Raw genomic sequence first — 12,030 nt, 5'->3', positions numbered from 1 at the left:
ATAATGATGGCAAGAAAGTAATATGTGGCTTATTGTGACTTGAGTCACAAGAACAACTTTCTCTTTCCGATCCTTACAGAAGCAAGATAGCCAAAGTCATATATAGGGTTTTATTTGGAAAAACTTGTTTTCGCATTGCTCACCCAAGCCAACTGCCAACTAGCACAAAGCCAAGCCTTGAATGCAAGACCATAGTCCATGTATGGGACAGGCACAGCGATGATAGTGCCAAAGCAGATAAACTTAGCTACAGTGTCGGCAAGCTCGTTCCCACGAATACCAACATGGCCTGGTATCCAGAAAAACTGGATAGAAGTAGATGTTAAAGAGAAATGGGCCAGTCAGTTTTGAATATTGGTGAGAACAGGGTGTGAACCACCGTGAAGCAATTCCAGGGCCAATAGAAAACTAAGCGAGTCAGTATAAATCGTGCAGTTTGAGTACTGCTTAGCTTCTATGTGATCCAGGGCAAAAGAAATGGCATACAATTCAGCAGTGAACACATTAGCTGTAGAGGGGATTCTGTGCACAATCACTGAACCACAACAAACCATGGCAGAGTCTACACAGTCATCTGATTTTGAACCATCTGTATTAATAGGAGTGGAAGGATGGTTTGAAATATGTTCAGCAAATAGCAGACAGTATTTCCAATCAGGAGTGTCTACTTTTCTCAGATGACTTCAAGATAGGTCACAATTGGGGACTGTAAGAAGCCATGGTGGGATGGGCCAAGCAGTGGACACAGCAATGTCATCCAAAGACAGACCCAATTCATCCAACTGCACCTGAATATGAAGGCCAAAAGGAGCAATAACAGACCATCTGGTCTAAAAAAGCATGGCCCATTGAGGAAGAAAAACACAACCCCAGGTGGGATGTTTTGGTAAGAAATGAAGTTTCAAAGCATATAGTAGAGACTGTTGCAAATGGTGTAGGTGCAAAGAAGATTCATGAGACTTTATGTATAAGCTCTGAACTGGGGAAGTACAGAAAGCCCCAGTACAAAGCCAAAGTCCTTGATGATGAATAGGGTCTAGCATCTTTAAGGCCGATGGTCTGACAGAGCCATAGACATGTGATTCATAGTAGAGTTTCAATCGAATAAGAGCATGATATATTTTTAGCATAGAATGTTGCTCCACTCCCCAGTAGTGGAAGAGAGGACATGGAGGATGTTCAGTGCTCTTGTATATTTGACTCATAGCTGTTTGATGTGTGGTATAAAGGTCAGCTTACAGTCAAAGATAAGCCCCAAGAACTTAGTCTCAGAGACCACAGGGAGCACAACTTCACCAATACAGAGTTCAGGATCAGGATGAATACCCCTTTGGTGGCAAAAGTGCATGCAAATGGTTTTAGAGAGAGATAGAAGGTAAAGCTGTTTGCTGTGGTCCACTTCAGTAAACAAATGTGGGCAGTCTGTAGCTCATGCTCAATATACCTCATGTTCGACAACTAACATGAGATGTGAAAGTCATCGACATAGAGCCCGTTTGCAACAGTGAGAGGGAGTTGCTCAGTGATGGTATTAATTTTTATACTGAAAAGTGTGACACTCAGAACAGTCCTGAGAGACTCCAAGTTCCTGTAGAAAAGAATGGGAAGTGTTAAATCCACGTGAACTTGGAATCTTCTGTCCATTAAAAATTTTTAAATAAAAATGGCCACGTAACCCACATATATGGAGGTCTTGCAAAATGCCACACCTCCATGTTGAATCATAAGCCTTCTCAATGTCAAAGAATATTGATAAAAGATGTTGTCGCATGAGAAAGGCTTCTCTGATTGGCGTTTCAAGTCTAATCAGGTGGTACATGGTGGAGCACTGTCATCAGAACCCACACTGGATGGGTGACAGGAGGTTGTTTGATTCGATGAACCAAACAAGACGAGCATAGCCATCCTCTATGAGGTCTTACAGAGACAGCTCATCAAAGCAAGTGGACGGTAGTTTGAAGGAATCTTGGGTTCCTTCTCCGGCTTGAAGAAAGGTAGGACAATAGCCTGGTGCCAGGCATCAGGAAAAATGTTCTCCTGCCAGATCCGGTTAAAACAATCAAAAGGATAGCAAGAGAAGCAGGAGATAGATGGCACAGCATCTCATAGTGTATATCATCAGGTACAACCAATGTACTGACAGACCAATGAAGGGCCAGTTTGAGTAAATGGACAATTATAGTCATAGAGCAATCAGCTTGAAAGGAAAAAGGTGATTGCTCTGCCCGAGTCTTGATGGCTAAGAAGGTAGAAGAAGAAGCAGAAGTGCTAGATACCTGGCAAAAGCTTTCACCTTGAGTATCAGCTATGCTCTGAGTATCAGCCACTTTCTGGCCATCAGAGAGCAAGATCGAGAGGGGGACAGAATTATATTGCTCATTGACCTTTTGAATCTTGTCCCATATGACTTTGGATCTGGTGGTAGAAGATATGCTGGTTGTGAACTTAATCCAAGATTCCTTCTGGCTTTGATGCCTTACCCATCGAGCATGTGCACAGGCCCGCTGGAAAGCTATGCGATTTGAGAGTGTGGAATATCTATGGAAAGTATCCCAGGCTCGTTTTTGAGCCTTCAATGCCATGGGGCAGGCAGGATTCCACCATAGACGAGGATATATTGGAAAACATTTCGAGGTTTTAGGAATACATTGAGCAGCTGCTTGTATAATACAGTCAGCTTACAGACAATGGCAGCATCAAGTTCTGCGAGAGCAATAAAAGAGGGCCAGTTTAGCTGATACAGCTTCCACCTGGGCATGGACAGTCTCTCAAGGTTATAAGAAAATGATCACTGCCTTGCTGATTGTTGTCAACCCTCCATGAAAAATAGAAAAATAATGAAGGAGAAATATAAAAGAGAAAGGTTGTGATCAGAGAACATACGCTCCACAGAACAACCCCTCCCATCAATATCAACACTTCCCCAGAAGGGATGATGTCCATTACATTCCCCCAGGATTAAAAAGGTAGATGGCAACTGTTCATTGAGAACATCTCAAGGTCTGATTGATCATAGGCCTCTCCTGGTGACAGGTAGAGAAAACAAACAGTGATGATACAACTCAAGGAAACACAGATGGCTGCGGCCTCCAAGGGTGTGGAGTGGTAAAGCCAGAGTGGGCACATGCTAATCAACCAACAGTGCCACCCTTTCATGCACTCCTCCATCTCACAGCCTGTCATTTCTGTACAAAGAAAACTGCCAAGAGGTGACTGTATTGGCAGGTTTCAGAAATGTTTCCTATAAGGAAAGACATAAAGGATGGTAAGAAGCAATCAGTGTTTTGATGTCCTCCAGATTATAATGTGAACTTTGACATTTCCATTGTACCAATGTGGCCATTTTTATTTATGTGTAGGTGTATTGGGTGGAAAACCTTTCTGTTTATGACCACATCTTTTTCTTTACTGTCTTTATTCAAGGGAGGTCTATCGACCTCCACGGATCATTTTTCATTTTGCTTAAGAATGATTCTTTTAGAGGTGCAGAGAGATCCATTTGCATTCCCACTGCAGTAGTGAAGCAAAGTGCAGCAGCAAACATCTGAGATAAAGTGGTGAACATAAAGTTTCTAGCCTCAGGATAAGTAATGTTTTGAATCATTTACAACTGCTGCACCTCTTTTTCTTCCAACCATTTAGGGCTAGAATGAAAGTAGGATGGGTGAGAGCCATTGCAATTGATGCAATAAAGGTCCGTTTCACACTCAGAGGCATTGCAGTCCTTGCCACCTCAATAAACACACATCAGGAAACCATGACATGACGTCTACGAGTGACCGAACTGCTGACAATGGAAACATGCAAGAGGGTTTGGAATGTATGGCTGTACCCTGCAATTAAGATAACCCACCTTGATGGTGGCAGGTGGATGTAGTGATGTAAATGTCAGAATGAGAACATTGGTCAACATCATAATTCCATCTTTACAAGTGAAGAAATGCCTCACTGCAGAAACTCCTTGGGTGGAGAAACCAGTGAGAATTTTTGACTCAGGGATGTTCTTCAAATTCCTCTCAACAATAACTCCTCATGATGAATTCAAAGTAGCATGAGGTGCATCCTCAATAGGTACATCCCAAACTTCCTTTGAATACAAGAGGAGTTCACTGTGTTGAGATGTGGATGTTTACACCAATGTCATCAGATTGAAGCTTCTTTACTGATTTTGGAAGGCTAGAAAGTTTCTCTAGTCCCTTCTGAATAAAAAAAGGAAGACATTTGCCCTAAATGTTTGTCTGAAAGAGAATGTAGTACAAGAAAATGAGGTACAATGGGTGTTACAGATGTTAAAGATTGCTGCTCAGAATCTTTAAGATGTGGTCGTTTACCTGTGGACTGTTTTTTCACTATTTAAGTTTTTATTTGGAGGATCCCTAATAAAAAAAGGAATATTTTGGTGCACACTGACCCCACCCAGGATGAAGCCCTACAAGAGGATGCACTACAATGCCAAACAAGGATATTGCAGCAAAGCATGGGTTTCATGAGTACCATACCCAAACACCAGCATCAGATACAATGTCCACAAAACCTGTTGAGAACATCCAACACTAGTACTTGGTTGACCCTAGCCCAAGTGGACCAGCCAACAGACCCAAAAGGGGCCACCCCAAGACTGCCTGTCTACAGGAATTCAAGGCCAAAGTGATGTGTTAGAGTTGGACCCCTCAACCACCAGGATTCTCTCCTCCCCTTCACAGGTCACCATGCACAGCAAACATGTGGGTGGATGTTTAGATCCCAGAGGAAATAAACTGAAGGAACAGAACCTTCATTGAGAGGTCCCCTCACCATGTACAGGAATCCACACCATGGGGTGCATCAACTGAGTAGATTCCAAAGTGCAAGCTATAATGTGGGATTATAAAAGGTACCCTAGGTTTTGAAGGTGACTGTGCAGAAGTAGGACTGAAATTATGGTGAGGATACACCATATACCAGTCTTAACCTCCATTCACCAGTCTCACATAAGAAATAAAGAGTAACAATCGATATAGACATTGGGAGAGCAAGATGTGAGTGCTCAAGTCCACAATGTCCCACATCTATATCACCATTCACTGCCTACAGAGAGTTGTGGGAAGGTGACTGCTCTCCTAAGTACAGAATTAATTGAAATAAAGAATTAGAAAAAAAAAAATAATAAGGAAATAAGGTACTTTGGGGACAAGTAAAATGAAAACTTAACTCTTGATGTTAGTATTCCAGCCCCCAATATGGCAGAAAGGCAATAACTGAAAGCACAGCAAACGAGTTATACCAGCATGAAATGCCCCATCCAGCTGCCTAAACAAACAAGTATAGCTCCCAACCATCACCCATTCACCAAGTTCACTGAAACTATCATGCTGTAAACAAGCCTTTTATGTGGCAAGGTGTGTCATCTGCATAAAGTAGAGCCAATGACATTATTCTTAACTAAAATAATTAGAAATTTTAAGTAAAAATATTTATGTTATTGTAAACAGAATATTTTAATTTTTATTTAAAGTTTCTTTATTAAATCCATTAACTATTTCAACATATTTCAGTATTTCAACATTACTGATAAAATATTGTAATTTATTACAAATTTTACAATATCTGAATAACTGCAAAGTTATAATGCTTATAACAGAAGTGTATGATATATTACTATTAAGACAGGGTGAATAGGAAAGGCAAAGTATTTCCTTTTATCAAAAATATTTACATTGATTTAACAATTAAAATAACTGATAAGGATATCAATGTAAGTAGCTGGAATGCTAACAACAACAGGTAAGTTTTCATCTTACTTACCCCCAAAGTACTTTATTATTTTTTTCTTTATATCCATTAAATCTTTACTTAGGAGAGCAGTCACCTTCCTACGACTGTCTACAGGCAGTGAAGGGTGATATCGATGTGGAACGTGGTGGGCTTGAGCACCTACATCTTGCTCTCCTGATTTCTAATTCTATATTTATTGCACTTTACTTCTTGCGCGAGACTGGTGAATGAACATTAAGACTGGTAGACGGTGTATCCCCACTGCAATGTCATAACTCAAAAACAAGCAGAAACAAAAAACTTAAACAAAAAATGTTGTGTCAATTGAAAATATTACAAGGTGCAAGCTAAAATATAGGATTATAAAAAACTAATATAATTAGTCAAAGGTTTGGTTTTGTTGTTTTAAATGCAGTATTTCCTTGTGATTTTACATATTTTACCATTTAACTTCACTAAAGTGTATTTTCACTAATATATATATATATATCTTTGCTATCTTATACATATTAAAGGAAGACATTCTGCTTATAAATTTAATAATCTCGGCTTTTCATTCTCTACAGTATAACTGTTTACTAGCATTTTCTGCAGGTTTTATGCCTAATAAATTTGCTAGATATTTTGTGCAAACAATAACTACTGCTATGGGCAGTAATACACAAGTTTAATTTGACTGCACATTTAAAATACAATTGTATCTTTAAACCAATGTGTAATGTCAATTTAAGATGATCCTGCTTTTACAGTACCTACCTTATATAAAGTTACCAGCTGTGACAAAAAATCCAATAAAAAATATGAAAATGTATGTACCCAAAAGGACACAACACCTATTGCATGCATCATTAAACACTTCTGTAATCTACTGATAGTGATAATAATTAAGGCAATCGTGTTTATCAATAAAATATAGACAACTTTGTCCTGCAGAAACTATCAACATTAACTGATAAGTGTAATCAGTCGTGACATACATACCTCAGTATTGAGATTGAATCAAGCATGCTGATTGGCTTATCCCTACATTCTGCATTCTAATTTGGAAGAATATGTACAAGTACTGTCTTAACAACTTCACTGGCTTATGTTGAGAGTTTTGAAAACCAAATGTGTGACAATACTGCCTTTGATATAGTGAGTGACCAACGAAGCTGAAAATTGAAGCTAACTACAATTTCACCACGATAGCAAAAATGTAGAGTTGAAACTTTGAAGGTAAAGTTTCAAGGCCCTTTACTATGTTATATGAGCCCACGCTTCAGATAATATGCATATCTGTGTAAAGTTTTTATAGATAAAAAAAAATTATGCTAACCAAATACACATACTTTTTGCTGGTGTACATATCATTCATACATATATGTATATACCTGCTAGTTGAAAAGAAAAAATCCTGTTATCAGTAATAACACAAACATAAAACATGGAAAATCATCCTCATTGCAAACTGATTGGTAAGCTATATAGTAATTTGTAGGAGTTACTTAAAGTTCTTTACATCAAATCATACAAGTTTGCATTTTATCACCATATGGAGGCCTAATATACTACTCTTGATTGGTCTCCTAAGTAGAAATTAAAAGCCACAACTTGTCCAAACTAAATACTACTGAATTGGGAGTAGCAAATCAAACAACAGACTAGATCACTTGTGCTATTCATGGACTCTTTCTTTTCTTCACTGAAGTTATACGTTTTAGTCAGAAATTAATATTAACAAATGGGTAAAGTAGTAATTATATGCTGGCAATTGCCTGGGGTTACTACTGAAATAAACATTACAGCATTATAATGTCATCAATCAACGTTGTTAAGTGATTTGTAATAGAACAATAATTGCAGGTATAACAACAAGTAACTAGTAAACAGCAAAACAGTGACAAAATGTGAAGTGTTTGATGACTAATATGCCAATAAAACCCAATAATATAAACATTTTCAGTACTGAGTTAGTTTTTGTTTTCAGCATTACAGTTTATACCAAAGTAACTTATCTGTTATGATAAAAGCTTATTTAAAACTCTGAAAATTTAACTGGCCTATAATTTTAAGATCAACTCTTATCACCTCCAATCCTTGGGCATCTAAATGTTGCCACACAAATACTGAAGAGTGAGAGTTGTATCTTAAATATCTTTTAAAATCCAAAGGAAAACACAGCCTAGTCCTAGTATCTTATTTTGCCTCATTCTAGTATCTTATTTTTTAATTCTCAGTCCTTTTATTTATCATCTAGGGATTAAAATTGTAATTTTCTTATACTGAAAATATATTTATGTTAAGTAGTTACCTCTGTTAACATAATTACCCATTTTTGTTTGTTCTGTCCTCCATATAAAAAAACAACAAAACATTTATGCATACCCTAAGCCTTGAAACTCTCACCAATATGGAATTGACTGAATCATCTAGCATGCAAATTATCATGCAACAAAAAAGTGTGATATACTTTTTTGAAACATGATTCCCTCTATTCAATTGTACCAAATTATCACTTCAAGTTTTGGCATAAAATGGAAGCACCTGTTTCAGTGGGGAGGATATGTGGGTAGTATAGAAGGGAGGTACGTGCCTACTGAAAATATATTTTCAGTACAGGAAAATTATAACTATCAATATGGTACATTACCTACTCACACATAATTAGCTGCAATCCCATACTGAATAGACAGATACAAGAGAAAGAAGTATCCATAGGACACTTCCCAAGAGATCTTGGGATTCAAAGGATCATATGTGGAAGACTGCATCATTCTGAACAGGTATACTCTTCACTCTTTGTGGAATATATTGCATGCGAAGGTAGAAATATAAAGAAGCACATCCAAGTGGGAGAGAGCTATGGCAGGATAAGAATCTGTACCATACAATATGTATTAAACTCAATCCCAGAAAACATAAAAGTAGGTAAGATTAAAATGATGTGTCCACAAATATAGAGTGGCTAAGTGCTGTGTGATGAACCATACACAGCAAGTAAACTACATTCCAAACCCATGCTGCTGGGAATCATATGGGGGTAGAATGGAAATTATACTATTGGTGGATCAACTATAATCCAAAACCTGGTCACCAGGTACCAACATCCATGTGGGGGTATGAACAACACACAGCTCTACTCTCAACTGAATAGTTTAATAATAATTTAAAACATTTAAAGGGATGTCTCCATAGTCCACCACCCTAGCAGCTTGAAAATTGTTAGGACTCTCAAAGTGCACTAGAAAGAGGAAGAAAGCATGGAGGAGAGTCCAGAGAACAGACTACACTGGAGACAGTGCAACAGGTGACCACCAAAATCCTATACTGAAAAACAGACTATACCAATTTATTCAATATAAGGCATGGTAGGGATGGGCAGTTATCCCCTTTTGCTTAGTCATGTAATCTACAGATGAGTACAATCTAGGACATTGTAACTAATGAAGCAAATATATTTCCAGAATAAGCCCACAAGGGATCTTGTGGAATACCCCATCTCATCAGTGTACATTTAGCAGGCATGGGAATCCTAATATGCAAGTTGACATGATCTTACAGTATGGATTTGAATGTTTAAAAAACACCTGGTTGGACACCACTGACAACAGAGCAGGATCCAAACAATAAATAGCAACAAACCAAAAGGAAATGGATAAAGGCTCCTGTAAAGAAAGATAAGAGAAATAAAAGATAACTTACTCAAAGTCTCACTGTAGTCTGAGGAGTGGCTACAAGAAGAAAATGACAACCAACAGATAAAGATACCATAATCTGATGCAAACAGTGAAATATAAACATACAAGTTGTAGTCCACATGTCTAATTGAAGAACTTCCTCCATGGTACAAAGAACATGAAATGCAAATAAAAAGGTGTGATGTCTAATTTGATGAAAAGACACCTGGATCAAAGTATGGAAAGAAGATGATAAACCAATCAAATTAAAAGCCAAACCCAACTAGTAAGGGTGAAAAGAGAAAGATCACAAATAGAGGATATTTGCCTGCTAAAATAGGTCTTGTACTGCCTCGAACAAAATGTTGCCCAGCAGTATGATCTTAAGGCAGCAGGAAAGACATGTAGGGGAGAGAGAATTTTAGGGCAGAACCCTTGGCTATAACAGAGCAGGAGAAAACAAATGTGCCAACAATAAGGTAATTAGGGAAAGGGTCTCCATTAAAAAACTATCAAGATATCTGTGGATCATCTCAGAAAGAAGATGGATAGTAGATAAATACTGTAGAAGAGAATTAAGGACAAGAAAAAGACAGAATATTGGGCAGGGCATAAATGCACAGATAAAAAACAAAATCAGGGATTGTCCCCAAAACAGGTAAAATCAACCATATCTACTAATAGCTGAGAAATGAACAGTCAGTGTGATGGTAAGCTAATGCAAACTGATTAGTACCCTGTGGAGGATCAAGCATGCTGGCATGCTTCCCAAAACTGAGAAACAAAATGTTCAGAATGGACCTCAATATCCAGGGAAGGAGGAAAACTAAAGACTGAGATGAATAGGTATCACACAAGGGAGAAAGATGGGGATTATAAGAAATTGGGAAAATGGACAAAACATTCCATACCTGTGAAATCATGTCTAAAATGCCATACTATTCCTAGTTAATTTCACAGAAGGGGCATCAAAAAACATGAAAGAATCTGTGGTGGAAAAAGGCTATCAAAATTTTTATTGGCCTGAACAGGTTCAGATTATTCAGGAAGAAGAGGTTGATTCATATAATGGTCAATAACATGACAAATAGCAAATAAATCCAATGACAGGTCTCCCTCCATAGCCTGTGTGATAGTGCTAATAGAAGGTATAATATAGATAGCTTCAAAGCTTGTGGATATGCACAATTTTTAGTATCTAGATAGCAGTACTGAACAAGAATAGATAATTATGTTATAGGAGATAAGTACTATATCAGAAGTACCTGAGTGATTCACATTGAATCCAAATTTGCTCAGTGGCAGGAATATTAAAAAGGTTCTCTTGAAATAACTGCTTGGTAGTAGCAAGTATTTTATTTGTTTGACTGAAATTTCAGATGATAAAAACCCACAGTTCACTTTGTTAATCAATCAAAGACCTTAAAACTATGGTCTTACTATTCAACTATAAATCATGAGAACCTATCTGGATAGAAGAGGATATAGTCAGTAGTTACACTAATAGACAATCATTCCACGTGTTTGAAGGAATACTTTCTTGTGTATTCCAACTACTTTTTCCCCAGTGGTTTGTAAAAAATTTATTATAATAGGTAAAATGCAAATAAATCAAAATTATTGTTCCCAATAAATTCTATTTTCAGCTATTACAATTATTCAAACCCAATGCAAGAATAATCATTATGCTGCTGAAGATAATTAAGCTATAAGCAAATTCCTCTGACTATCCAGATCTAATTACCAATTGATATATATCATTCCACAGTATCTTAATATAATAGAAATAATCAGGAATTTGTCATCAGCAAACTTTTGTAACATACTAATTATGCCTCTAACACATCATTACTGTAATTAAGAAAAAAGGTTTATTTCTCTCATCCAGCCACATGACAATCCAATTAAGTAATTCTTCCCCAACCTAATGATATTTTTTCAGCTAACCTTCTCAGAACGCTTTTCATAAGGTGTCACAACACTCTATGAAAAGCGTTCTGAAAATCCAAAAATAATGTGTCCATACTTTAACCATTATCCAGACGACAATCAGCATCTGATTTAAAAGTTAATGAAATATTAATTAAGTCAAGTATTTCCTTTACTTTAGACAATTTTTATCTATACATTGATCGGCATTTCATATGGTTAAAAGGTCTAAAAACTTTTAAGTGGTCGCAATTATTATGTAGTAATGAAATAAATAAATTATATACTTTATTTTTATTTAAAATAGTTTACTTCAGTTTAACCTTGAAACTTGATACAGCCCGTCAACACAACGTCTTAAAAAATAAAACTTCTAAAGAAAAGTTCAAAATTTGTACATAAGCTACATTAAATTTTGAGCTTAATATTCATTATAAATTCCCCATTTCGATATAAATTAAGTGGTGAAAAGGCCATCTAACTAATATTAGTAGTAATAACTAATAAATCCTTAAATTTACCTATTAAATTTAATATTAGTATTACTACTACTAATTTCTAAATTAGGCTTCAGTCTCATATACAATAACATTAACAATAGAAAACATAAAGTCAACTTATTTAGCTACAACTGAGAAAAAGAAAACAGGTTAAATAATCAGAACATCTAAACTGTTATTAATATATT

At 36.7% G+C, this 12,030-nt stretch overlaps 1 protein-coding gene across 6 annotated transcripts in view; it reads right to left on the bottom strand.

Annotated features, from left to right (window-relative positions):
- Positions 1–12,030, bottom strand: part of LOC143240290 (uncharacterized) — a 44,302-nt gene that overhangs the window by 32,131 nt on the left and 141 nt on the right. The window contains exon 2 of one of the 6 annotated variants that reach the window (XM_076482502.1): positions 5,785–6,029. The exons of the other annotated variants lie outside the window; for them this stretch is intronic. The gene's annotated coding sequence lies outside the window, so the exon portion shown is untranslated. The remainder of the gene's footprint in view (positions 1–5,784; positions 6,030–12,030) is intronic. 6 annotated transcript variants of the gene reach the window in all.

The sequence above is a fragment of the Tachypleus tridentatus genome, chromosome 13 (genome assembly GCF_004210375.1).
Source record: "Tachypleus tridentatus isolate NWPU-2018 chromosome 13, ASM421037v1, whole genome shotgun sequence".
In the NCBI taxonomy this organism is placed as follows: domain Eukaryota; kingdom Metazoa; phylum Arthropoda; class Merostomata; order Xiphosura; family Limulidae; genus Tachypleus; species Tachypleus tridentatus.
Note: the sequence above shows the minus strand (reverse complement) of the source record. Positions and strands in the feature narration are given on the sequence as shown.